This window comes from Dermacentor variabilis, chromosome 6 (assembly GCF_050947875.1).
Source record: "Dermacentor variabilis isolate Ectoservices chromosome 6, ASM5094787v1, whole genome shotgun sequence".
In the NCBI taxonomy this organism is placed as follows: Eukaryota; Metazoa; Arthropoda; class Arachnida; order Ixodida; family Ixodidae; genus Dermacentor; species Dermacentor variabilis.
In genome coordinates, this window is record NC_134573.1 from 45,574,905 (window position 1) to 45,601,168 (window position 26,264).

Sequence of the window (26,264 nt, forward strand, 5' to 3'; positions counted from 1 at the left end):
CGTTTTTTTGGCGAACCTGCGCCCTCAAAAACAGGCTACACTCGAAGATTGACAGCGGCGACGCCGAAAATCTGATCAGCGGGTGAAGCGCATCGGTTTTTATACAAGAGTCATCAAAAATTCCACAGTAATCGCGCGTGGCCGCGTGTCTTCAAGAAAGTACTACGCAATTCGCGTTACGCATACATGCAATCAGATTACTTCAAAAGGACAGTAGGCGTTGGCCACCTTGGTATTACATACTGCAACTATACTGCGAATTGGCACGTACTACACAAGAAAGACACAGCGTTTGTCCGTATATTCTCGTGCCACGAAGCGACACGAGAAAGAAAGATGCACGGAGAAGCGCTGTATCTTGCTTGTGTAGTTCATGCCGTTTCGCGCTGTCAATGGTTTCACAATCGGCTTACACAAGCTTCGGCGGCAACAGGCAACGGATAGAGCCATCGGTGACACTCGAGAAACTTCCTATACATGCGGGCGCGTCCTGCGCAGAACGATAAGATTTGTTAGACGGTGAAACATGGTCAACCGATAAACAAGCACACGTGCCAATACGATAATTTTGGCATTCGTCCAGATTAGATGAGAATTTTCTGAGTGAGATACGCCTCGTAAAAACACGAATCAACATGCACTATTTTAGGCCTGCTCTTCCTAGATGAATTTTCGTCATTGTCTTATTATCTATCGTTACTTTAGGCAAGGTGTGCCTTTTTTTTTCACTTAGCTGCGGGGTTATACTTGGCCACCACTTCCTCGTAAATTGGCACGGGTTGTCGTGCCTCATACAGTCAGTGCGTAGAGTATGATAGTGAAATGCGATCACACTCATCACACGAGGGCTCGACATTATTACCAAATCCCATTAACTAAATATTATACGCCTTTCTGGTTTATTTTTTCGTTGCTCCTAGAATGTGCAAGAAGTCAAGAACGACGTCGAGACTTCTCAGAGTTCAGTTCTTTCATCGCATCGCATAATTTTTATTTTACTATGTATACACATGGCTACTATGTAGTAGCCTTTTCGTACGCACGCAATGAAGTGTATTTTATAGTTTTTGAGGCCTGAGTGCTCAGAAGAATGTAGGAAACGAAAGACAGGACATGATAAAAGGACTGCATTCTTAAAGCTCTCGACCGACCTATCGAGTTCTTGCACACTCTGGGAGGAGCGAAAAGAACACAACGCAAAGAAAAAAATTAGAAGTTCTCTTTGGAGAAAACTGGACAAATCAGTTGAGCGCAATCTAAAAGGTCTTTAAATGAAATTTACGACACACGAGTATGACGGCCTGGTTTAAATATATTAAGTGACGTGTCCACAAAGATGGTGAATATTGTCAAGACATTTAGAGCGCGAGCTCAAGGTTTGGACTTCTTGTGTTAGTTATACTCCGATTGATTTTCTCAAAGAATGTATATTTGCTTGAAGTACTGCTCCTGATCGACTCAGCAATTCTTGAGCTTCAACTGGTCTGACATCCCGATGTGTGACGAACTGACCTGCTGCTTGGTCAACCGGGTGAATGGAGCAGGTGCAAGCGTGCAGGAAGGCTTCTACGAATCTGCACACATGGCTAGGGAACTGAAGCCAATGGCGAATTCCAACAATTGCTTCGTGACTCGCATGGTCAAATGCTCCGTGAATGTGGATTAACAGAATGGTGCGAAATGTTTCGGCAGCGGCCTCCGACGAGAACCATTGAAGAAAGGTACGCAAGACAAGCAAAAGCGCCCAGATTAACCGATTAAGTACCCGATTTGGCCAGGGTGATACCAGGCGCATCGCTCGAGCCACCATGTAATACGAGTAGCAAGCACTTGCTCCATCAGTTTGCCTAAAGCTGAGGTCAGCGCTATCGCGCGCATATGAGCGATGTGGTCTGGGAGTCTTACGGGTTTCGGAATAGGGACAATTTGTAGAGGCCGCAATGAATCAGGAATGGCTCCTGTGCCCAAGCTTCGCTTATGACCCCCAGCAGTTCATCAAGAACCTTGCCTTCTGTGTTTTGGTAAAGTTCATACGGCATGTCACCCAGTCTTGGTGCCTTGCATGGCTTATTCATGGTCCTGGTGCCTTGCATGGCCTGCATGGCTTGCATGGCATGGCTTGCATGGTCTATTGTCGCTAAAATTCGGCCATAGTGAAGACAGCTCGTGTACCGCCGATGTCGGCGAGTGTAGGCGGCCTGCCTGCGCCCACGCGAAGGTAATATTGAATAAGAAAAGGAGGCGGTGCTCTGTCCAAAGCAGGAAAAAGGCGTGGGCGACAGTTTAGATGAATACTGCTGGTGTCTGGCCAAATGCTAACAGGGCGCAGGCTGCGGGCTCTGGAAGAAGCCAACCCCGTTCCATTACCCGGAAGGTACTACGAATATTGACATTAGTGAACGAATGACCGAAAGAAGACCACCGGTCTATTCAGCGGCCACGTTCTAAATGGTATTCTTGGTGCCGAGCTACTGGAGTAAGGTGTTGGCCCTCTAATCAAATAGCATTGGATGCTATGTCACGTTCTGATGAAAGTCAGGCATTCATGTCTTTTGGTCAGTCTGTTTGACAGAGATTCTTTGTATTTCTTTTTCTGTCAAAATAAACATTCATTCATGCATTCATTCATTCACTCATTCATTCAAAGTTCTGCTTGGCGGCGCGACGCCCAGAGACGCAGAAGTCGCAAATCTGGAACGGTTCGCGATTCATCAACTCACGACGTACGCGTTACTTCAACTAGTGCCGCACTGACACAATGCGATGGGAGACAATAGACGGGAGACAATGGGAGCGGAGTTGGATACAGTGCTTTTGATACCACACTGTATCGATCCCAGTCAACCACTCGACCTAGTTGGCGAGGAAGGCCTATTCGGCCCAAAGATAAGCCGAGGTGAATCGGATGGTGGTCGCTACCCCGGCAGTCGGGTTCACATGACCACTACACGGAAGATCGTCCTTCCTAGCAACTAAGATAAGTCCGCTGAGTGTGGCGGCGCGCGAAGGTGGTCACGCCGACGAGTAGGCACTGACACATTATTAAGCAGCGTGAATTATGCGTCCGTAAATGTGTCCAGCACACACGTACCACGTGCAATGGAAATGTTGTAAAGCCATGTGGTGGGTGCGCGTTAATTTCTCCTGCTACCATAACGGGGCAATCAGGATGTTTCTGTCACAGGTTCGTCAACCAGCCGACACACAACCAAACTGCGCGACCGGTATGGGGGCGGGCACAGTACTAAACAATGATAACGTCCGTGCGTTGAAGGCAACCGATAAGGCCACGACTTCTTGCCATAGCGTGCACCACCGTGAACAATCAAAACTGCTCTGATGAAAAGTGGGTCTTGCATAACCTGCAGCCTTTTCCGGAGAGACATCGCGCGTAGCACTCAATATAGGATATGAGTATGCCACAAATCCTCAAATGGGTGGCAGGCCGCTGGATACTTGAAGCAGTAGAGCCCAAACACGCCGCTTCCCATATCCGACATCGTGGTGCAGCTCTCCGACCTTGCCAGCGATGCTGCGGCAGTTCCACTGCAAAATGACTTCTGGGGCACTTGAAGACGTAGCACGCATTCCAGCTTAAGGTTGGCCACTAGAACCGAGGCGAGAAGCTGGAGATGTTGCGCAACAAAGGGAAACGTTCTTGGAGTGAAATAGGTTTCGACATAGACGCCGGGTTAGCCATATGAGCAGTAATGGACGTCGACAACGAATGCGACAACCGTGCTCCGTCATGTCGACGCTGGAACACTGTACGGCGTTCCTCGAGACGCTTCCTCGTGACGCTGGATTACCTTTTCAAGGGTGCCTAGGCGAGCGTCGATCTCGAACTCTTCGATCGCCAAGTTAAGCGGCGTGTCTACTGATTGTAATGGCCGTTGTGGTTGTGAAATAGACGACCGAACAGCTGCGCTATATGCAGGTGTCGCCGCATTACTTATCGCTGTATTCGCTGTCACATGGCTAGTGTCCTCTTCCACCGAGGCCAGAACGCTGTAGCGGTTGTGCACAGGGACTTGTTTCATCGATGGACCTTAAAGGGCCCCTCAACAGGTCTGGCCATTTTGAGGTGACAGCCGCAGAACATAGAATGTGCGCTAACGATCGCGTTTGCAAAGAATTACATTGCTAAGCGCCGCGGAAAGGTCTCAAATTTCAATCCGGACGCCGTTTTCTCTTTCCCTCGCAGCGACCGCGCTCCAAGCTGCGCGATAACGTATTCGTGCCCCTGCACCTTCGTACTCGTGTCCCCAGCGTGACGTCACTCGTGGTGACACTTCGAGCTCTACGACAAGTCTTATTGCACCAATTGCAATACATCCCTTAACGTTTATCATTTACTCTGGCCGTGCTCGCAAGCTCACGTAAACTACGAACAGGACAAGCGCAAGTTTGAAGAAGCAATCCGGAGCGAAGAACTCGCTCCCCAACTCTGGGCCGTCCAGCAGGTCCACGACGCCGCCAGGAAACTTAACCTCCCGGTTCCGTCGTGGGAGACGCCCACTCCATGAGAGCCCAAAGCTCTCGTGGCTTGCAGGACCTGAATAAAGTTGATTTCCTTCCTTCCTTCAATAATTATTCAATGCAACATTTGTAATTTGTGTGATCATTTGTGTGATCTGTTACTTGGCTTGACGAAATGAAGTTTAGGAAACTAATACAACACAAAGGCAATGTCTACACGCTTTTTTTTTACTTCGCACCGAAGCAAGAGCGCTGTACTTCTGCTTCGTCTGCTTGATTCCATGGTCGTGCAGTCACGTGCGCATGTACCAAAACTATGCCATTTTCTACCGTTTTCCAGCGCGCGATCATGCTTTGCAATCCGCTTGTTCTGGCTCAGTATTCGTGTAGCACGGAATTATACCGCTAGTCATGTGTCCTTGTGCGCAGCGCGCGCAACCGTGCGCTGCGCGAAACCGGATAATCAGAACCGCTCTGGCGCGACGCCGTGAGAGCTGTTCAATAAAAAATAAAAGAGTAACATAAAAGAGATAACACTACAATAAAAAGAGAAATAAAAAACAATAAGAAACAGCAAAAAAGAAATAAAATAAAGACAATAAGAAGAGCGAGGAGAAAAATATAATTAAGGCTGGGCCCGTGACGAATGTGTCACGCAATCCTCAAGGTCCAGTGTGGAAGAACGCAGGGAAGGAATTTCGCTTGCGGAGTCAGACGGGGCGAGTGGATATAGTCTCTAGCTTCGCAGTGGAGCTCGCCTTCTGAAATCGTGGGTTCGCGGCAATGAAGCATTTCTATCTCGGCTAGTAATGAGCCGATTTGAAAAATTTTTGCGGAAGAACGCTCCCTAGAGGACACGTAACAACTTCCAGCGTATAACCAAAATTTACTATGGGGCCTGGTCAGGGGCCCTTTAAGAGATGTTTGCTGGCTGTCGAGAAGGGCTGTCGAGAACGAGTTTTCTTAGTGGCCTTCAACTTCGTAGGGAGTATCGAAGAAGTGATGTTATGAACGCCTGTTTGGCATAGGCCGCATCCAAACAATGCTGATGGCTCAGGCTCCATCGTGTCATCCTTGGATGGGCGCGGTAGGATGACTTCATGTCCCTGTTTGAAGCAAGATTAGCAGCAAAGAACGGAAGGCTTGAACGGACCCGGGCGCATTACGCAGCCGTAATACAGGACACGTTTGGGTGAGGAATTAGGATCTTCAAATATGATTAGGCATGAACGACTGCTGCCTAGACTTGACACCGGAGACGTATGTGTCAGTCGTGCGGGCATGCCTTATGATGAGCGAGGTCTTCTGGCACTGCTTGAGCTACATTTTCGTCGGATGGAAGGCCAGTAGCTTCCGTCGTTCTCTTGGCCGAGGTGTGCGCCGTGACAGCAGGACTGGTGTGCTCCATGTTGGTATTATCCATCCTCAGGGTACCGCCTTTCGCCGTTGCACATGTGCCCGCGAAGAAGACGCTCCTGGCTTGGATGGCGGCTTCAACAGTAACGTTCCGCTCCCGCAGCACAGCGGACAGCAGCCTGGGTGCTCCGCGCCGACGCGGCGTGTGGCGCGGGTACACTCGCACTCGCAAAGTCGGAGAAGATATAGGGCTGGACGCAGCAGCAGGAGGGTGTGTAGATGCCGATGAACCTTGTAAGTAGGCAGCAGTAGTGATTATGAAGCGCCAAAACGGTCTATAATCAAAAGGGTTCAAGTAGCGGGGAAAAAACAACAAACAGGACGACAATCCGGAGCTACGGAAAAATTCAGAGTCATTCCATTCTTTGAAATATGGAGGACCAGCGGTGCTGTATATAGAGCACCTTGTCCTGTCTTTTCTTGTGACTTAGCTTGCGTCCCAGTTGTTCGCGCTCTGAATTTAGCCATGTTTCCATACAAGCTCGCCCATTTTCCACTTTTGAGTTGTATATATGGTGGTAAATATGTTGATAATAAATATGATGATTGAAAGTAAAACCCACATACCACAATAAATTTCTTTCTTTCACAATTTCTTGTTTTTTGTCTATTAAATAGCATAATCGGTGCTTTTTAGATTTTATGTCGTCTTTGGCTTGCTTTTTTGGATTTATTATATGGTCACCAAGGTAACTATCGCTTTATAATCACTACGACATACGGCCAGTGGCTCTGTGGCGACACTGCAGGGATTCTTGGCCAATGTGAGGTCTATTACGACCGATGACGCGTTGTAGGCACACTGGGGGTTGTATAACATTGAATGCCGAACCTTTCCAAGAAGAAAGCCACGAACCGCTTTCCGTCTGGCCGAGAGACGCCTATGTTGAAATCGCCCAGAATTACGATGGGAGTGGACTCGGGAGGGGTGATCCAAGCAAAAGTGCGTACACTTGGCCTTTGCGGCTCAATAGAGTATTTTATTTGAGCGCCTTTACGGTACACGCCGCTCCGACTCGCCCCGCTAAGCCACAGCGAAGCGGCGGGCGATTTTCACGTTTTAGTTATACGTTTAGCGTAGCGGAGCGGACCTATCGTAGTTGCTGCGCCCTCTGGCCAAATTCAGGGTAATGAAAGAAAACGAAAACACCCATTTGTCACTTTTACAAAAGTGAACGGTATATATATATATATATATATATATATATATATATATATATATATATATATATATATATATATATATATTAATATATATATATATATATCACTTGTTTGTGTTTCGCGGGATCCAATCCCGGCCACAGCGGCCGGATTTCCATGGGGGCGAAGTGCGAAAACACCCGTGTACATAGATTGAGGTACACGTTTAAGAACGCCAGGTGGTCCAAATTTCCGGAGTCCCCCACTACAGCGCGCCTCACAATCAGAACGTGGTTTTGGCACGCAAAACACCATAATTTAACTTATTTGTTCATGAAGTATGCATACGTGCGCTTGTGATGCGCTACCGGTCATTTTTATCCAGTGGAAAATAAAGCGCCGTCTTGGGGAACCACGTGGTAGCCAGAGAGCTTGCTTTCTGCATCCCATCCGATCCTTTCTGACGCCAACGCTAGCCAACGGGCTGCGCAGCCCGCTCCGCTGAGGCAGCTTGTAAGCGGACCGTGTTTGTCGCTCCACTAGCCCGCTTGCGGCTAAGCGGAGGGCGCATGCGCATTCGCGCTTCCGCTCCGCTTAGCTGCTGAGCGGAACGTAAAAACGCCAAACTAAAACACTCTAATCTTCGTCCCTGTTATGCGCCCCCCGCCGTTGCCGCGTACACTTCCGCTTTTGTTCCCGACTGTGTTCTTCTTAGGCGCACTGTTCTTCCTCAGTCCTCACCGCACGCCGCCCACCCATTGTACACACGGGTGTAAGGGAACTGAGATAAGAACTGAGACGTGCTTTGCCTATAGAGCCAGTGACGTCAAACCGCAATCAATACTAAACAGTGTCTTTTCCGGTTTTACGTTTTGAATGCGAAGCATTTCTTGGCAAATATTTGCCACTTTGCCACTATCTAGCCGCCTACGTCTTGATGCTCTCATGGTCGTTTCGTTAACTTGGTATGTACCAAAATTGGTGTAGTATGACAATAGTGTAAGACAAACATAACTGATAGGTCGGGATACGAATTCAATGAAATGCGTGTCATGTAGGTCATGAAACAGCCGCCTATATCTTGGTGCTCTCATTATCGTTCCGTAATCTTGGTAGGCTCCCCGCATGCTTCTTCGCATAACATTGATTACCACAGGGCGCGGGATCTGCCGGATTCTTTGTATTACGGTATTTTTTGCCATAATACGTTTTGAGCCTTCTCATGATCAAACGCAGCTGAGGCATACCCAGCGATACACTTTTGCTTTATGCTTTAGCCCATGCAGCTCTGCGGTGGCCGCCATCTTTCTTTCTTCCTATGCACACAAAGCGCCACAACCTATCGTATAACAGGTCCGCTGTAAAAACCCATCAGAGCCGAACGACCGCTGAAAACGCCTACAGTGTTTCTTTTGTTTCGCAGTTTTTTTGTTCATATGGATTCTGTGTGCTGGATGTAGTCTTATATGGATGCCTGTAAGGCCAAGGAGGATTAAGAAACACTGCAGGAGTGTAAGCCGCCTACACCGGTCCATGAGCTCGGGTGAAGCTGGCGGCGGCAGTCTTACGGGGGGCAGGAAGCGACCTATTAAGAATTTCGCAGCGCTGTTCGCCGACTTTTCCAGTGGCTTCTAATTGCTCAACGGATTTCCAAGTTCTAATGCAACACTGTGGGTTATGAGGGGAGCCGTATTAGAGGTCTCCGGATCGCAGATGTCCGAGTACTAGGATATTTTGCCATTTTAGCTGCATCAATATGCAGCTGCGGCCAAGTGGGAAAAAATTCGCGCAATAATTAGTGTTTATTCACCTTCCTTAATGCTGTGTAGGAATTGATCAATCATGAAATTTGTAAGAACAAAAAGCAATTAAATACTCAAAATGTAGCATGACAAATGGCACTGCATGCAACAAACGTAACTATTCATTATTATCTTCATTATCGGCAGGAGTTGCAGGTGCTTTAGCATCGCCATTGCCTGGAGGGTTTTAGAACTTTGGTGGCGGAACTTTGGCAGCTTTTAGCGAGAAACATAAAATTTTCCTTTATTCTAAAGTAAGGCAATTGTAATCTGCAACCTTATTTAAATGAAAAAGATAACGCTAACATCTAAACTGCTTACACGTTAACTTTCCTAAAAACACACAAGTGCGCTAGCGCATTTTGGGGTCGGCACAGCACCGCGCACGGCAAAACCCGACGGCCCGAAATACATAAGCTGTGGCTACTGGCGAGCATTTGCCCCCCGCAAGATGGCGACGCGCCGGCTTCACTTGACAGGTGCTCACTTCACTCCAGCAGTTCTTCTTTAACGTCCTTGGGTAAGGCTCGCTAGATTTCATCACTGCCGCGACTCACCTCGGGCCAGACAAGCAAGCCCATCAAGATAAATTGAACAGCGGTACTCTACACTCGCTGGTGGAATGACCGCTATCAGCTGTCAAAGACGTCATCATTTCCTACGACCTTTCATCAATGTTTACTGGGCGTCTATTTCACACAATCGCCTTCGGCAGTGTAGGCACCGTGGTCAGCTTCACGTTGAGCGCTTCTAAGCAGCGTTTCTTCTGTTTAGCAGGTTGGTGCTTCCAAATTCATTTCACTAACTACTGCTGCTGCTGCCGAGTGCGAATGTTTCCACCCGCTTACTCAGACTGACTCGATGCTCTGTTAACAGACCCGTCAATTTCTTTTTCTATAAATGCGAGGCATTTCTTGCCGAACATTTGCCCCTTTGACGCTATCTATCTATCTATCTATCTATCTAGCCACCTATGTCTTGGCGTTCTCATGACCGTTTCGTAAACTTGGTAAGTACCAAAATTGGCACAGCGTGACAATAGTGTATCACGAATATAAATGATAGGTCATGACAGGAATGTCATGACATGCGTGTTATGTAGGTAGTGAAGCAGCCGCCTCAGTCTGGGTATGGGCCAAAATTGCCATATTACGACAAGAGTGTGTCACGGACTTAAATAATAGGTCATGGCAAGATTATCATGACATGCGTGTCATGTAGGTCATGAAACAGACGTCTACGTATTAGAATGTACCATATTTGCCACAGTATGACAAATGTATATGGCGAACATAAATGATGACAGGAGTCATGACATGCGTGTCATGTAGGTCACGAAACAGCCGCCCGCGTCTTGGTGCTCTCACGGTCGTCTCGTCAACGTGGTGTGTACCAAAATCGGCATAGTAAGACAGGAGTGTACCAGGAACATAAATTACAGATCATGACATGAATATCATGACATGCGTGTTATGTAGGTCGTGAAACAGCAACCTACGTCTTGGTGCTCGCATGGTCGTTTCATTAACTTGGTATGCACCAAGATCGGCATAGTAAGACAGGAGTGTACCAGGAGCATAAATTACAGATCATGACATGAATATCATGACATGTATGTTATGTAGGTCGTGAAACAGCAGTCTACGTCTTGGTGCTCTCATGGTCATCTCGTTAACTTGGTATGCACCAAAATCGGCATATTAAGACAGGAGTGTACCAGGAGCATAAATTACAGATCATGACATGAATATCATGACATGCGTGTTATGTAGGACGTGAAACAGCAACCTACGTCTTGGTGCTCTCATGGTCATCTCGTTAACTTGGTATGCACCAAAATCGGCATATTAAGACAGGAGTGTACCAGGAGCATAAATTGCAGATCATGACATGAATATCATGACATGCGTGTTATGTAGGTCGTGAAACAGCAATCTACGTCTTGGTGCTCTCATGGTCATCTCGTTAACTTGGTATGCACCAAAATCGGCATATTAAGACAGGAGTGTACCAGGAGCATAAATTACAGATCATGACATGAATATCATGACATGCGTGTTATGTAGGACGTGAATCAGCAACCTACGTCTTGGTGCTCTCATGGTCATCTCGTTAACTTGGTATGCACCAAAATCGGCATATTAAGACAGGAGTGTACCAGGAGCATAAATTACAGATCATGACATGGATATCATGACATGCGTGTTATGTAGGACGTGAAACAGCAACCTACGTCTTGGTGCTCTCATGGTCGTTTCGTTAACATGGTAGGCTCCCCGCACACTGCTTCGCATAACACTGATTTCCAGAGGGCGTGGCATCTGCCGGCTTTTTTATTAATATATGAGGCGCCTACGACTCGACCTTTACTGTAGTACGGCACACTAAATATAACCATGCAAAGAAACCTTGAATGTATAAAGACCAGTACAAAAGAATACAGCATGTGAACAGGTTTGTTTTTAAAGAATAGAAATCTACAGACCTTCGTAATTATTCAAGAAAACCAGAAATAAGTTAGCCCCACATCTAAAACAAGGTTAAGGAAGAACACTATGAGAAAATCCTTGCTTATAAATCCAGTTCTCAACAAATACGGAACGTGTTGAATACAGTGCTATCAATAACAATCGGGACAATCCAAAGGGAGATTCTGCAAGATGGTATGAAGAATGCAGGTGAAATGTTAACCAACGAATTTAATGGTAATTCTATAAAAGTAGAAAAAGTTAATGCTAACGGCAACAGTCACACTGACCCCACGCATTTTACGATATTTATTACACCGAAAACATTATGTTTTGCTCCCATGCCAAGAGAAATTGAAGCTTATATTGCAATACTAAAGAACAATACCTCCGCCAGAATTGGCAATGTTAATGCTGAAGCCATAAAAGTAATATAATATATAATAGCACCAGTCATCATCATCATTATCAACCTGGTTACGCCCGCTGCAGGACGAAGGCCTATGCCATACTTTTCTAACCACCCCGGTCATATGCTAATTGTGGCCATGTTGTCACAGCAAACTTCTTAAACTCATCTGCCCACATAACTTTCTGCCACCCCCTGCTACGCTTCCTTCCCTTGGAATCCAGTCCGTAACCCTTAATGGCCATCGACTGCCTTCCCTCCTCATCACATGCCCATCCCCATGCCCACCCAATCTGCTCTCTTCTTATCCCTTAAGGTTACACCCATCATTCTTCTTTCCATGACTCGTTGCGTCGTCCTGAATTTAAGTAGAGCCTTAGTACTAAACCCTTAAGTAGCACCAATATTTTCACATAAATGTAATCAACTGCTTCTTCTTGGAAAAGTTAATGAAGGGTTAAAATCGCCATGGTATTTGTTATTCATAAATATGGCATCTATGGTGACCTTAGTAATGATCACCCCATATCTTTCCTCTCCATATTCTCTAAAATTGCTGAAGATGTTTTTAACATCAGGCGGATTGGTTTTCTGCATAATAATAGTGCTATTGAACCGAAAGAATATGGCTCCCAAAAGGAAAGTGTATTGAAATGGAGCTAATTATCACAAAGGATGAAATTATTAACAATATCGAATACTCCTTATCCTTTGCCTGCTTGTGCATTTCAAGAAGGCCTTTGACTCAATAAACCATCAGATACTATTACGCCAAAAACCTTGCTATTGTATAAAAGTAACACAACTGCAACTATTCACAAGTTACTTAACCTCTACATTGTCACGCACATAATTAAATGGCTTTTCTTCACGTTTCAAGTCTGCCGACGCTGATGTCCCTGCACTGTTTTTTGTGTACATCAACGTTTTAATGAACATTCCGAGTACACCCAAAATGGCATTATACGCAGACGACGCCATCGTATTTTTTACGGGTATAACCAAAAGTGACTTGTAACCAAAAATGCAAATACATCGTTAAGTGAATGGGAAATATGGCTCGGTGCAAATAGGTGCAAAACAAAGCGAGACACTTTAGCAATAATCTCGATGTCCCACTTTTTCCCAATATAACTGAACGTGTCTCATCGTCCAAATTTCTTGGTGTCACTATCCATCAACAAATTTCGCGGACAGAACATGTAAGAAATATCCAATCAAAAGCATCTCGATCTCTGGGAATAATAGAAAAATTTAAGCGCCTCATTCGTCTATGACTAAAGAAACAACCTTACGCTCATTCACGCTCAGATGCATCACTTTTTCCTGGCCTGGGCTCATATGACTAGCGCAAACTTGAATTCTATCTTTATGCTTCAAAAGAGGGCAATCAGAGCTGTCGCCAACATACGATATTTCCAGAGCACCGCTGCAAATTTTCATTCCCTATGTACAATGAATGTAAAAGAACTAATAGCCTACCGATATGCAATGGATTCATATTGTCACGTGGTAGTGATGGTCAACAACACAGTAGTGAAACTGTGAATGGTAAAAATATTTACTGGGAGAACCTTTGCCCAGGGAGACAGGCTACACTCAAAGCACAACAATAGCGGCGGAAACAGTCGGTGATTGTCGAAAATTTGAACAGCGGGTCAACCGCGTCCGCTTTTATACATGAGTCATCGGATGTTCCCGAGTAATCGCTTGTGCCCTCGTGTCTTCTATGAAGGGCTACACAATTCGCGTCGCGCCTACAATCAGATTACACATGGTTTGGTGGCAACAGACAGCGGATATAACAATCGATAACATTCTAGGAACTTCCGATACTGGCGGGTGCGTCCTGCGCTGAGCGATAACATTTGTTAGACGGTGAAAAGGCGTAAGGCGAGGAAAATAAATAAGTACACGTGTCAATATCATGCTCCTAGAAATAACGGTAACATTTTTTCAAGCTTATTATCACATCCACAAACCAATTATGAGTTGAGGCATGTCTCTCGAAGAACACCACAGATCAGAACGAACTATGGAACGCAAACGTTTCAATTTCAACTTGTACATTTTCCTAATACTAACATGCGCATTGATGACCTCATCTACAACGGTACCTCTTTTAACGGTTACAAAGAGAGCGTTACGTAGTGGTTGCTACATAGTTGCATACGTAAAAAAAGTTGGATACGTATTCAGTGTCAGTGCTATGCAAGTGTACGTAATACACAATCTTATTAAATGCATGTTTGCATGATGCGAAACTGACCGAAACTGTTGTGGTGCTTCCTTGCTGCTGTCTGTCAAATGCTACGACTGATTGTTGGGGGAAGCGCCCCGTGAAGCATTTTGCATTCTGCCCTTTTCCTAAAGTGTACTGTAAGATTGCTACACTTTGAGTAAAACTTCGTAAAGTTTTCCGTCGAGTAGAGAGAGAGAGAGATGCAAATGAGAGAAAGGCAGGGAGGTTAACCAGACTTAAAACGTCTGGTTTGCTACCCTGCACTAGGGGAAGGGAAAGGGGAAGTAAAGACGGAAAGAAGAGCGTGACAAAAATAAAAGCGTAAGAAACACATATGAAAAGGGACGAAATGGGGTCATTATAGTCTTTCTAATAGGCCACTGTCACGTAGAAAGGTCAACAAAGCCTTGACCTACTTTTGCTGCGACGAGAGTTGACGTCGGCATTCCAAAACTGACTGTTCTGAAAGTGGCCTGTCGTCAAGGCGTGCCAACGCGGTCGCTAGTGGCAGCCGGTGCGCGCCGTATCGAGGACAGCGGCAAAGCACGTGTTCGATAGTCTCCTCGCCGCCGCAGTGTCTGCAAGCCGCGCTGTCGTCCATACCGATTCGGAAGGCGAAGGATCTTGTGTAGGCGACACCATTCTGTTGAATAAGTTACAATAGCAGTCTTTAGCAGATCTAAGCTCACTGTTTAATGTATGTGCAATTTAATGACATAAATGATAGGGTTCTTTGGTTTTCATAAATGTCGCGAACAGTTTGTATATCTGCTTCACGAGACGGATAAGCCGATGCTTTATCCAAAGTTTTCTTGTCTTCCTTTTAGGTATAGGGTTAAAGATGGGAAAACTTTTATTATCAATCGAAAAATAAATATTAATGATCTCGTAGTAGGCTTCCTGAGAAGTGGATTTATTGCAAATGTGTTCCAGTGGGCCAATGCAACACTGCTCTTATAGATATCAAGTCTATCCTCCGAGATTACCTTGCGGTGGCCTGTAGTTGTGTCCTTTGGTCGGTAACGCTTCTTAGCACCTAGGAAGGCGGGCGAGTGGTCACTAATTTTAATGGCGAAGTGGCCAGAGCAGAATGTATTGGTATGATTCGTAATAATTTGGTTTAGTGTCGGTGGCGACGTACCTGTAACGCACGTGGGGTGGACGATTGCGTTTTCGGCACCCGTGGTCTGGAAGAAAAGCAAAATATGTTATGTCTACAGCTGGGACTATTCGAATCAATGTTGAAATATCCGTCTAACCATGTCAAATAATTTGCGGAGAGAAAAGTGGCTGTGCGTTCAGATACATGAATGAAATCGGCGCCAACATTACCATATGGTGGGCGATAAACAGCTGAAAAGGCAAGTCGCGCAGACTGAACAGCACTTTTCTCAATGTTATCAGTAATCGGGGTACATCGTTTGGCAGCCAGATCAATTTTATCAACGTAGAGCTTTACGAACTCGTTAAGTGATGTGCTGGCCGAACTCAATTAGTCAGTAGTCTCACATAGAAAGAAAAATGAAAAATTATTTCTTCATACGATACGCAAGAAATATATAAATGGAAATGCAGGCCTCCTCCTACAACTATTTATTTGTACGCTACGAGGCAGCAATAGCGACAACATTGGTACGTTATCGTTATTGAACATTTCTGGTGGCGCTTCCCGGCGTTTTCTTAATCAAAATGCGATTGCGTAAATGGATGGGTCGTGGAACGCTTAAGCTGACACATCTTTTTTATTACCTACGTAGATGCACAGTACGCTTCTTATGCGAAGAGACCAACAAATAACACTGCAGCGATTCTGCAGTCTTCAATACTGCAGCGTACAGAAACCTCTCGCTCAATAGCCATAGGTCGTTCAAGAGAAACTTGGCGCTCCAAATGAGCCCGCATATGCACAGAGTTTATTACCTAACTTATTACTTCTATTACAAACGACTTGTTTGGCTTCGGAGATTGTCCTGCTGGAGCCCACCAACGTAATGACCCGTCCAATTCGCGCTAAGGAAGCTCCTCCTATCTGCAGAGGGCTTCACCACGCGTCAGAAGTTGAACGGCGCGTCACACATGTGAGGTGGACACAACTTTTATAAGGAAATTACTGAGCCATCCTCCAATCCCTCAGCGTCACACGTCGTCTCGGTCAAAAGAAAGTGGAACACCTGGACGTTGTGCGTCGGTTTTTAGAACCTAATTAGGAAAACGATAAGGACGTGTGTCATCTTTGGCATACTGACGGCGTACTAAATTGCGTACACTATGCCATTTATTTCCGAAGGGCATGGGGGGCGACATAGCCTTGAAAATACACACCATATATATATATATATATATATATATATATATATATATATATATATATATATATATATATATATATATATATATATATATATATATATGGATCGTGAGACAACCAGCTTTGTCACTTCAAATGGCCTGTGCATCATTTCCGCTCCTGGTATACACTCCTCTACGGGAATTCAGCTTGTCACTGTGCCTGTATTACCTTGATAACATGAGTGTTTTTTCACGTTCATTTGAAAGTAATCTGCAATGGCTTTAGAGAAGATTTTCGTAGTTTTTGACGAACTCAGCTGCAGCAGTGCTGAATGTAATTTCGGCCATTCCCGAATACGAGTGCTATGCCACTCAGTCAAAGCTTCTGGTATGCAGCCTGACAATCATAAAGCTTACGCATTAAGTGGGTTTATACGTCCTCGTTCGTCATCTGATGCGAAAGTTTCACTGGATTCTGCACATCCTTTCGACCATATATAAAGACGAGGTTGATTAAGACGATATCATAGGCAGGAAACAGGAAGATGCACTTGTAAAAATAATTGTGTGGAAGAGAGTTACATAGCACAGAATTCCTTTCGAGTGTCATCTGGACTAGGCTTCTAAAGAAGAAAAAATAAACGCGCCTTACAGCAAGGTGGTCGTCCTGGATGAAGCTGCCTTGTGTGCGACCCATTCGAAGACCTTAGCGTTGGGCCCAAAGTTCTGCTTCGAACCAACGCTGACATCTACAGTGCTCCATACAGTCGCACGCCCTATTTCTGACGGGGTTCCTGGGGCTTCTGAGAAGGCAAGGTGCGTCGCCGAAGGGCAAAGGGTCCTAAGCGCGCTCAAAGAAAGGCCTGGCAACAAGAGTATGATTAATGCCTTTCTGTACTTGTTGATTGCCAGTCAAATTAGGCATTTAATTGCCGACAAGGCAGAAACGTTCGTTGTCATGCACGAAGGTATCTATCCTGAGAACGCGTTACAAGCTGTGAATAAAAACCTAATGAGAGTGGTAGACCGGCGGACATGAAGAAAAAGCTATTAGCTTATTACGCGAGAAGAAGCTCGGTTAGCTATGTGCGACTGTGAATAACAAGGGGCACTTCCTTAGACTTTGTTTACAGCCACAACGCAGAAAGAAACAATCTTTTCAGATAATGCTTTGGGAGCATTGTCCATGGTAATATCTGATCTCCGGCTACCTAGAAAACCGCCTCTCTTCATTATGCATTGAGGTGAAACTTGAGTCACAACTCCCTTGAAAAACTTTCAAACTCTTGTGGCCAAGCAATCACCGCTGGACCCAAACTAACGTCGGAACCAGCTTCCGTAAGTGGTCCGCTACCGATCAAGACCAGTCCCGACACCAGGGACCCAGGACAAGGGTTTCCACGACCACAAGATTGCTAACCCTAACAAGATCTTCAGCTGCTCCGTTTGGCCGAGAAACAGGTGTGCCGCAGCTACGAAGGTGCGCGGCGTCGCTGTCGCAGTCCCGGCTCCCAAGGACTTCACCCAACGACTCGCATCCCCGTGAGAGCAAGTAAGCGCAGCCGCTCCCCTCATTATGGAGGTAGTAGAGGTTGAAGGCACGGAAATAGCCCCCGAAGAAGTTACGGTTGAAGCAGGGTGGCTTGTCAGCCACCGTAAGCAACGACAGACTACGCAGGCATCATCCCAACTCATACACGGATCCCTCCGTGCAACAGCAAGCGCGCGCACTGAGAGTACCGAGCAGTCTGCACTACGCCCACGCGCACCACGGCAACCACGACTTCCGAAGAACGATATCAAGATCGTCATACGCCCAAGAGACGGTTTCAACGTGTCCAAACTAGGAGACGCCCAGATACGCGACTCAATACTACAGATCACGGGCATTACAACCAAAGAAGCAGAGGACGACATTTACCGCTCATGCACAGATAATAACGTCATTGTAGTTAGCACACCAAACATTTCTACTGCCGAAAAATACTGCCGAATCCGCAGTCTCCCCATCGGAACAGTCCGCTACGCTGCCACAGCATACGTCACACCACTGGAGGACACAGCCAAAGGAGTCATACATAGCATCCCTTCATATGACACGGAAGAAGACATTACCAATGGTCTCGTTTACAAGAAGAACCCTACGATTCTGCAGGCCCGACGCATGGGCAGTACTAATTCAGTGCTCATCGTATTCGACGGAAAGCAAGTGCCGTACCATGTCTACTACCGCGGAGCAGAATACAAATGCTGTCTACATAAGAAGCGCATCGAGGTCTGCGACATCTGCGGGACCGTCGGCCACAGGGCCGATGTATGCCCCACTCCAATCCAGAAAAAATGCAAGAGCTGTGACACAGTAAACCCGCTGGCTGATCACCCCTCACCCCTGTCACCCTTGCTGCGCGCTCTGCGGCGAAGACCACCCGACTGGTGATAAGTCCTGCCATCGCCTCTTCCAGACACCACACCTCCTACTCCAACAGTGATGGGAACGCCTACGACTGGGACAGCAAGGAGCTGACCAGGAGACGGGGCCATCGACTTCTGCAAATGGAGACTCAGCTCTGCCAACACCGAAGTCAACACCACAACCGCAGGTTCCCGAACGCAGCAATCCACGAGGACGCAGTCGGTCTCGTGGACGCAGCCGCTCCCGGGGTCGCAGTCAGTCACAAGGACGCAGTCACTCCCGGAGCGGACCCGATTCAACACCGCCGCAGCAGCAAGGAACCGCAAGCCTTAGAACGACCACAGTTAAAGTGCAAGTCCCCAAGGTAATCTGGGCCAGCATTGTCTCCCACACAGGTCACACCACACAACCTATAGCAACCCCGGTGAACACAGTTAGTGACGCTACCATGCACAGCTTCATGCAGGAGCTCCAATCCTTACGTGCTGTAATACAAGAACTCAAAAAAGAAAACTCTAAGCTCAAATCACAACTTGCAGACACACAACCCAAACGCTTACCATCAAATGCAGACATCCTTCCTGTCCCTGCAATAGATTGCCCGCAAACCACCCAACAACCAACCTCGTACAAACGCAAAGCTCTCGAACCAATCTCAAAAGCGGCAACACCAGCATACACTTCCGAAGGAAATGTCAACTGTGAGGCCCTCACTGCGCTGCAACAGCGGATAGAACGCAACCTCAACGAAGCATTAGACTGTAAGCTTGCCACATTGCTCGACGCCTCCATTGCAAAGGCTCTCGAACGCGCAATGGACAACCTCCTTACGGCGAAACTAGAAACGCTACTACTACCCAGAATGGAGCAAGCCTTTGCGGCAAGAGAACAACAGCGACAGGAAAACATGGACGACACGCGCAAAGCGCTTCAAGACATGGTCGCGACTATGGCTCAAAATCACAACACCCGTTTGACAGAATTGGAAAACACCCTACTCCGTCCCAGAGCAGGTCCCCTAAAGAAGCCGTACTCGCGTCCCGACAAAGATGGCTGCGAGTAATCCAGAACGTGCTACCTACTGCATTTGTCAGTGGAACTGCCGGGGCTTCCGGCGAAAACGAGCACCACTTAGAGCAATACATTACCTCTCTCGCACCACATACTTCCCCCGATGTTATTGCATTACAAGAGACCGGAGAAGCGGCTAAGCTGTCGGGATACGCGGCATACACCGCAGTTTGTGATGATAACCGCAGACCCAAAGTAACCACATTAGTTAAGCGAAACATTCCGGTTATACAGCATCACACAGGCATTGATACAGCAGCCCACATTTTTTCTGGAGATCATCCCGTCTGCAAGGCGCAAGGAACAGAGCCTCTTCCTCCTCAATGTGTACAGCAGCCCCAAAGAACAACATAGGTTTCTACGACTTTTCACCAAAGCAGATCAAGTAGCTAGGGGAGCCCCCCTGCTCATCGTAGGGGACCTAAACGCCACTGCGGTGGCATGGAAATACCCAATCGACCGCCGAAAGGGAAGACAACTATGGTTTGACGGACAGAATCTAGGTCTTACTCTTGTCACGGATCCAACTTTTCCCACTCGTATGGGAAACAGCGTTAGCAGAGACACTACTCCGGACTTGACAATCGCAAAACGAATTCCACAAGCCGACTCGATTAACGCACAAGACAACTTGGGCAGCGACCACTATTTAATCCAAACAACAGTTCGAGCGGGCCCGCGAAAGCCTAAGGGCCGTCAACTCCGCATAACGAACTGGGACTCTTTCCGGCAGGCCAGAGCCCTCACCTCTTTCTCGGGCACCCAACCCCCATTCGAAGATTCGGTCGCATCCTTGCTGCAGGACGCGAGCAAAACCACTAAATTGGTGCCTGAAGAAGCCAATCTGCAGGAGGCAGATAGCAAGTTACTGCATATGTGGGAAGCCCTCGCCAGTCTGCAACGCAGATACAAACACAACAAGCTCAACCGAACGCTCAGGAAATGTATTAGCACTCTCACCCTTCACATCGAAGACTATGCACAACAACTTACTCGTCAGAATTGGCACAGCACATGCGACAGCATGGAGCGGCAACCAAACCTGCCCAAAACGTGGAATATCCTTCGTTGCCTCCTCGATCCGGCCAACAGCAAGAACACTCAACAGCACAACTTGCAAAAAATTATTCACACCCATCCGGGCACGGGCGCACAAGTTCTTCAAGAATTGGTAGACCGATACATAGGACCTCAACCTACTACACCCGCTCCAGCATACACAGGCACCGATAACGGCCACCTGGACGCGCCCATACAAGCAGAAGAAGTACGTGAAGCCATCCTTGCAACTGGCCCTAACTCAGCCCCGGGACCTGATGGCATTACTAAAATATGCTTCGCAACCTAGATGAGGATTCTATACTAGCCCTCACAGCTTATTTTAACACATACTGGGAAACTGGAAACCTCCCCTCACAAAGGAAAGAAGCCAAAATTATTATGATTCCCAAACCCGGGAAGTCCCTCCTATTCGAAAACCTCCGCCCTATCTCCCTGACTTCATGTGCCGGAAAGGTCCTCGAACACGTCATCCTCACACGCTTACACAGACATATGAACGACAACGAATCCTTCCCCAATACCATGGTTGGCTTCCGCCCGAAACTTTCTGCTCAAGATATCATGCTTCAGCTCAAGCACCAAATTATCGATGGCGACAAAAGCTCCAGGCTGGACACCAGAGCCATCTTGGGGCTAGACCTAACCAAAACCTTCGATAACGTCACGCATGAGGCCATACTGAACCAATTGGCAAAACTCCAGGTTGGACATCGAACATATAACTACGTGAAGAATTTTCTTACAGGTCGCATGGCCACCATTACCATCGGAGGGCTGCAGTCTCCAATTATTCACTTCGGCAGCGAAGGCACGCCGCAAGGATCGGTTCTATCTCCGTTTCTGTTTAACCCGCCGTGGTTGCTCAGTGGCCATGGTGTTGGGCTGCTGAGCACGAGGTCGCGGGACCGAATCCCGGCCACGGCGGCCGCATTTCAATGGGGGCGAAATGCGAAAACACCCATGTGCTTAGATTTAGGTGCACGTTAAAGAACCCCAGGTGTTCAAAATTTCCGGAGTCCTCCACTATGGCGTGCCTCATAATCAGAAAGTGGTTTTGGCACGTAAAACCCCAAATATTATTATTATTATTTTCTGTTTAACGTGGCCTTGCTGGGACTACCGCCTGCATTAGCTAGCATACCCAACCTCAAGCATAGCCTCTACGCAGACGATATCACCCTGTGGGTTACCGGGGGAAGCGACGGGAACATCCAAGACACGCTGCAGCAAGCCATCAACGAGGTCGTTGCATACGTAGAACCGCGCGGCCTGGCATGTTCCCCACAGAAATCGGAGCTCCTTCTGTGCAAGCCTAATTCGGGAGGTCGACGTCCAGACCCTCACCCACCCGAGATAGAACTCCACGTGCACCAGCAACGCATACCTACAGTACCTAGCATTCGTATCCTTGGCTTACGCATCCAACAAAACGGCAGAAACACGGAGATACTCAAGCAATTAGATAAACATGTACACCAAACCACTGGCCTCATTGCACGCATCGGAAATCGACATCACGGCATGAAAGAAAGCAACCTTATACGCCTGGTAACCGCCTACGCCCTGAGCAGAATAACCTATGTCGCCCCGTACCTTAGCCTCAATGCAACTGACAAGCTCAAACTCAATACCATGATCAAGAGGACCTATAAACAAGCCCTACATCTTCCCATAACCACCTCTAACGAGAAACTGGACGCCCTCGGCATTCATAACACCATAGACGAGCTTATTGAAGCGCACCGTATTAGCCAATACGAACGAGTCGCCAATTCCATCACGGGCAGGCACATTCTAGGCACCCTAGGCATACCCTACACCACCCAATTCGGACCAAAAGTACCCATCCCTCCAAACATTCGTGCTCAGCTAGTTATCCCGCCCATACCTCGCGATATGCACCCTGAACACAATTCGGAGCGACGTGCAGAAAGAGCTAAGCAACTACAAAAGCACTACGACCAAGCCGCTGACGTAACCTACGTGGACGCAGCAGAGTACCCCAACCAAAACGCCATGGCGGTCGTCGCAGTCACGGGTTCGCAGTACCGCCTCTCCGCGGCCGCATCAATATTCGCCACGCAACCCGAAGTAGGAGAAGAAACGGTCATCGCTTTGGCCTACGCAGCTACCAATGCACACTGCATCATCAGCGATTCAAAAACGGCCATTCGTAACTACGCAAGAGGACTGATAGCACCCCAAGCGCAGAAGATTCTCTCTGGCACTCCACCCCCAAGGCAACGCCGCGTGCAGATCATCTGGGCTCCTGGTCACTCGGGTCTGGCTGGAAACGAAGCCGCCCACGATGCCGCCCGAGCTCTCGCACACCGGGCGCATCATCCTTCACCGGTGCCTTCCGATCCCGACCAGCCCTCTGTTCTTTAATCGTAATCGAACGTAATCATTCGGGACCTAATGATTACGTTCAGAGAAATTCTCCTGCACTACCTCAGAGCGCGGTTACGCTACCCCCCAGCACACAAAACACTGAATAAGTCTCAATCCACCACTTGGCGACTCCTTCAGACACGAACTTTTCCGAACCCCGTGCTTTACAACCGCATGTACCCCGATGCATACTCCCCACTCTGCAAAGCGTGCAAGGCCCGCGCTGACCTCGATCATATTATCTGGCAATGCCCCAAAGCCTCACCCATTAACACCTCCCGCACTAACACACGCATCATTAGTACGGCCGAGCAGTGGGAGACATTGCTGCCCAGCTTGGACCCAGAGGAGCAGCTCTGGGCCCTCCGGATGGCCGAAGACGCCGCCAGAAAGCAAGGACTGGCCGCCGTCTGAGTAAGGGGGGGATTGGGGGTTAGTCGCCCGACTCCCGCCACCCCTTAAACCCATCAAGGACATAATAAAGTTTTATCTCTCTCTCTCTCCTGTTCCTCGTATATGTTTAGCGTATACATAGATTACTCATTATAGTCATTGGAACATGACACTCTGCACAGACTTGCGCAACTCTGTACATGGAGTGACTGTGTTGAACAGCTTTTGCGAGACAACTGTGATGCCTTTCTGGAATTTTTTGTCTTTCTATTTAGCTTCAACTCTGGTTGCGTAAAAGGATAATGCGTATACGCAGAGAGCGAGTGTTTGTATTGGTTCGCTCGTTGTGTCAATACTTAGACAAATATACTTGAGCAGGATTCATCATAACCCTGCAGCGTTGTTGTAACGTGCAGTAAAAACGATGCGCTACGTTCTTGATTATTTAGTTTTTTGTTGAGGCGAACGGATACGTCGGTACGAGAGCGAACGTAGTGAAGCTATATACAGAACAAGGTTCGTCTTTGAACTTGACGTTTGAATTACTTAGCAAACGGTGCATCCAATTTTGGATCTAAGTATTCGACTCTTTGCGATCACACTTGTTGGATTCATCCATCGAGGTCTGTGCCATCAATTCTAGATTTCCGTTCAGGCCACTCTAAGCTAGTGAAAAACGGGATTGCCAAAGGCTGTCCGGTATCTGTTTTGCGCAAGTCATGCCTGCACCGCATAACTTCAGTGTTTTTGAATCAGCTAAACAGGCTTAGGCTGTTAGGAGAAAGAGAAAATGATGTATAGAAAGGCAAGGAGGTTAAACAGAGGCAGTTCCAGTTGGCTACAATGCTCGGGAGTAAGGGTGAAGGGGAATAAAAAGAGAAACAGAGCAGAAGGGGGAGATAGAGACAAATAGAGACGAGCACGAACAAACCGTGTACACTAACGAGCGGTAGGGGACGGCGTTCCTAAAGTCTGTCGTGAAGCCCCGTAGACCGCATGAACCTGAATAACGCAAGTAAGGCCTTCAGCGCGGATGTTCTGTGGGAGTACTAACCTAAAGCATTGACTTATGATAGTAGACGATTGTCCAGCTGGCCCAGCACTTGTCTCTGGGAACTATATCGCGGGCAGACACAGATAATATGTGCGAACGTCTCATCGATGTTGCGTGTGGCGCACGTGAGGCTGTTGGCCATTCCAATAAGGAAAGCATATGAGTTCATAAATGCAACGCCTAGCCACATACGGTGCAGCATGATCTGTTCACGTCGTGGTAAGCCAGGCGGTAGGTGCATCCGTATGTCCGGAGACAACGAACGCAAACGACACATGGTGAAAGCGTTCGAGTTCTACAGAGGCAAAGTACATTCACGGGACATCAGTCGTAGCCCAGCATCGGCGTCTGTTGGCGAAAGCAGCATGAAGACACGTTGACCACTTTCATGTGCAGATCGGGTGGCTTCGTCGGCGTGCTCATTTCCGCTCATTCTGCAATGTCCTGGATGCAATTGAAAGATTATGTTGTGTCCCTTGTCATGGCTGCGTTGATACCTGTGTCGAATTTCTGAGGCCAGTTGTTCTTTGGGCCCGTGGCGCATTGGGCTTTGTATTCACTGAAGGGCTGTCCTGGAGTCACTAAAGACTCGGCATTGTTGAAGTGGTTCCTGATTTATGAAATCAATCTGGAGAGTACATTGGCTTCCTTTCGTGAAACAATAGTGCCACCTTGTACTGATGGTGAAACACAGTATGTAGCGAGATCTGTGACTCAGGACACTAAATAAATATTGAGGGAACCTGTGCCCAGAAAAAGAAGTGACACTCTATGCACGATAGTAACGAACACAGCCGGCGATCGTCGAAAATCTTATCAGCAGGTCAAACGCGTGGGCTTTTATACACCACAAGTCGAATGTTCCAGCATAATCACTGGAGTTCGCATACCTTCCAGAAAATACAACACTCTTCGCGTCGGGCGTACAATCTACACAAGGTTCAGTGAGAACGTACACGACAGATCGTGTTGCGCTGAGTGAAAACGTACATGACGCGTCTTGGATGAGCGATAACGTTAGTGAATTTTCTCAGGACGAATTGCTCAGCTAGTTAGTTATGCACGTCTATTCGTCACAACACACAATAACTTGACTGGCACTAAGATAGCAAACACCAGAAAGCGCTAACAGCGCTTTGTAGTGTCTGACACTTTTATATGGATCTCCTTTATACTAAGATGGCCGCCAGGCCTAGACTTCTTCGGTCGGTGTGTATTTCGGTGCCAGCGTCTTCATCGAAATGGTCGAGTTCTGGTGCTGACTGCAGGAGCTGTTTAAGATATTTGAATGTTTCGATTTGTGGCGTTTCCCACTTCAACTAGACGCTGGATTTTGAGACAAATGTCAATGGCTCGGCGATGCGTGAAACGTATTTGGCAAAGCGTCTGTAATGGGCACATAGGCCAAGGAATCAGCGCATTCCTTTCTTCTCGGCAGGCTCTCGAATGTAAGCGATGGCAGATGCCTTCTGCAGATCAGGAAGGCCTCCTGATTTGCTAATGACGACGCCCAGTAGCAGAAGCTCTTCGTATTTTAGGGAAGCCGCACCTTTCCAGCTTTCGACTCAGCCTGGATGATTTGATGAACTATAGTACTGTGTCAAGCCGCCTTAGGTATTCGCCCGAAGTCCT

The 26,264-nt window shown here is 47.3% G+C and overlaps 1 protein-coding gene across 2 annotated transcripts in view; it reads left to right on the top strand.

Moving 5' to 3' along the window:
- LOC142584147 (uncharacterized) overlaps nt 1–26,264 on the top strand; it is a 72,120-nt gene that overhangs the window by 2,959 nt on the left and 42,897 nt on the right. The window contains exon 1 of one of the 2 annotated variants that reach the window (XM_075694318.1): nt 9,550–9,617. The exons of the other annotated variant lie outside the window; for it this stretch is intronic. The gene's annotated coding sequence lies outside the window, so the exon portion shown is untranslated. Of the gene's footprint in view, nt 1–9,549; nt 9,618–26,264 lie in introns of those variants that run through there. 2 annotated transcript variants of the gene reach the window in all.